Source organism: Cynara cardunculus (genome assembly GCF_001531365.2).
Source record: "Cynara cardunculus var. scolymus isolate 2C chromosome LG 10, CcrdV1, whole genome shotgun sequence".
Classification (NCBI taxonomy): Eukaryota; Viridiplantae; Streptophyta; class Magnoliopsida; order Asterales; family Asteraceae; genus Cynara; species Cynara cardunculus.
Genome location: NC_037537.1, coordinates 9,040,677 through 9,043,271, shown reverse-complemented (window position 1 = coordinate 9,043,271; position 2,595 = coordinate 9,040,677).

The following is a 2,595-nucleotide window of genomic DNA, read 5'->3' as shown; positions in this document are numbered from 1 at the left end:
GGATGATAAGTCGTACTAAACGCATGTCGCGTACCCAGCTCACGCTGAAAACTGGTCCAGAAATTAGAAGTAAATCGAGAGTCCCGATCAGAGATAACTTTCATAGGCACTCCATGTCGAGCAACAACTTCGTCTACATACAACTGAGCCCAGCGATCCATGGGGTAAGATTCTCGAACAAGAAGGAATAACGCTGATTTAGTCGGTCTGTCAACGATAACCCATATGCTATCATGTTGCCGAGAAGTCTTTGGCAGTTTGGTGACCAAATTCATAGTTAGCTCCTCCCATTTCCACACGGGGACCTCAAGAGGCTGAAGACTCCCATACGGCTTATGGTGCTCCGCTTTCACTTACAAACATGTGATGCATCTTTCAACGTAACGCCCGATATCCGTTTTCATTCCCGGCCACCAATAATCTGTCCGTAAATCATGATACATCTTAGAACATCCTGGGCGGATGGATAATCTTGATTTATGTGCCTCCGCTAAAATCACTTCTCGTAAACCACCAAGTCTAGGGACCCAAATTCGGGTCTTAAAGACCTTCAGACCACGATTGTCCTCAAATAAGGAATCAGCATAGCTTACCATTCGTTCTAGCTTAATATGCTCAGGTTTCAAAGCCTCAAGTTGCCACTATTGTAAATCATCAAATAGAGTCGACCTTCCCGTCATGTGAGTGATAACATAACACAAAGATCCACCATATACTTTTCGACTTAATGCATMTGCCACTACATTAGCTTTACCGGGATGATAGAGTATTTCACAATCATAGTCTTTAATGAGCTCCATAGCACGTTGTTGTCGCATATTAAGTGTCTGTTGGTCGAACAAATACTTCAAMCTCTTGTGATCGGTGTAGAGTTGGCATTTTGTGCCATAAAGATAATGTCGCCACAACTTTGGAGCGAATACTACAGCCGCCAACTCAAGATCATGAGTGGGGTAATTCTTTTCGTATTCCTTCAACTGACGTGATGCATAAGCGATAACCTTTCCTTTCTGCATCAATACACAACCAAGTCCCAATCGTGAGGCATCACTATAGACAACAAAACCCTCACTACCCTCAGGTAAGGCAAGAACTGGCGCGTGCGTCAAACAATCTTTCAAAGTCTGAAATGCCTTATCTTGGTCTTCGGTCCATGCAAACTTTACATCTTTGCGGGTAAGATAAGTGAGAGGAACAGTAATCTTAGAGAAATCCCAAATGAAACGTCGATAATATCCCGCTAGCCCGAGAAAACTCCGAATCTCTGATGCATTCTTGGGTTGTTCCCATTTTTGTACTGCTTCAATCYTTGCAKGATCCACAGAGATACCGTCATCGGACACAGTATGTCCCAAGAATTGTATCTGACGTAGCCAAAATTCACATTTTGAAAATTTAGCATAAAGCCGCTCTTTTCTTAACAACTCCAACATTTGTCGAAGGTGTGTTGCGTGATCGGTCTCAGACTTCGAGTACACAAGAATGTCATCAATGAATACAATCACAGACTCATCAAAGAATGTCAACAGAGACATACACCCCGGTCTACAAAATGCAAGGACTCCGCCCAACCCTTTCGAAGGAAGGATACAACATCAACAGACCGCTGTCAAGGGCTATGCTCATTGTCATGCCATCGACAATTGAGATACGCCAAGCCTATGAACGCTCCATGCTGTCCCAAGAACCAAGGGCAGCTACCCCGGAGCACTTAGAGCCGTCCCCTTCTCCAACCGAAGGAGCACAACCATCGTGCTTCCCCCGGCCCTCACCAACATATTTCCCTACCTACTACCCAAAGGGCACCCACATCCACTATCCCTGGCGATCAAAGCCAAAGGGATATTGAAACAGGACGACCCAGTCCAATCCAAACCCAAGCTAGCCATCCAGAGVCCAYCMTTCGAGCCTCTGGAGATGAACAAGACGAGGAATCTCATACCCCATCACCCCTCTCTCAACAGAGAGGTGATGAAGAGATAAGAACTCCTTTGTCTTAGGGCTCGCCACAACCTCTCACACACACAAACGCATTCATTGCTTTTGATGTTGAACCCATAGATCGTTCAGAGCGATCTTCATTTCGTGCAATACTACCCTCGGTATTTGATCTACCAAAGGGTACACACATCTGATTCACTTACTCAGCCTCTGAAGCTGAAGAAGAGGAAGAGGATRTCCAAACATCACGAGATAGTTCTTCTCTCGAAGGCTATCAAGGACATGATGGAAGTCCTTCGCGGCCTACCTTCACACAAGGCCAAGAAGGCGCCTCAGGAACAGAGGCACAACCTGCAACATCTGTTGATGCAGGGGTTTCACCCTTAGTCAATCTGGTCACCAAGGCTGAGTTCCAGGCCTTTGTTGATACAGTTCTACGCCTCATGCTCGAGCAGCCGCCGAAACAAACAACAACGCCACGATGACCAAGACCCCGATAATCAAGGTCTTGGACCTCGTGAGGGGGAGACAGAGGCGGCGGCTGCATATACATCTCCATCCGATGCACCAACGCAACCATAACCAACCACCCCACCATCACAACACCAATGAAAAGAAAGTTTGTCATCCAATGAAAACTTGGAAGTTGATGTT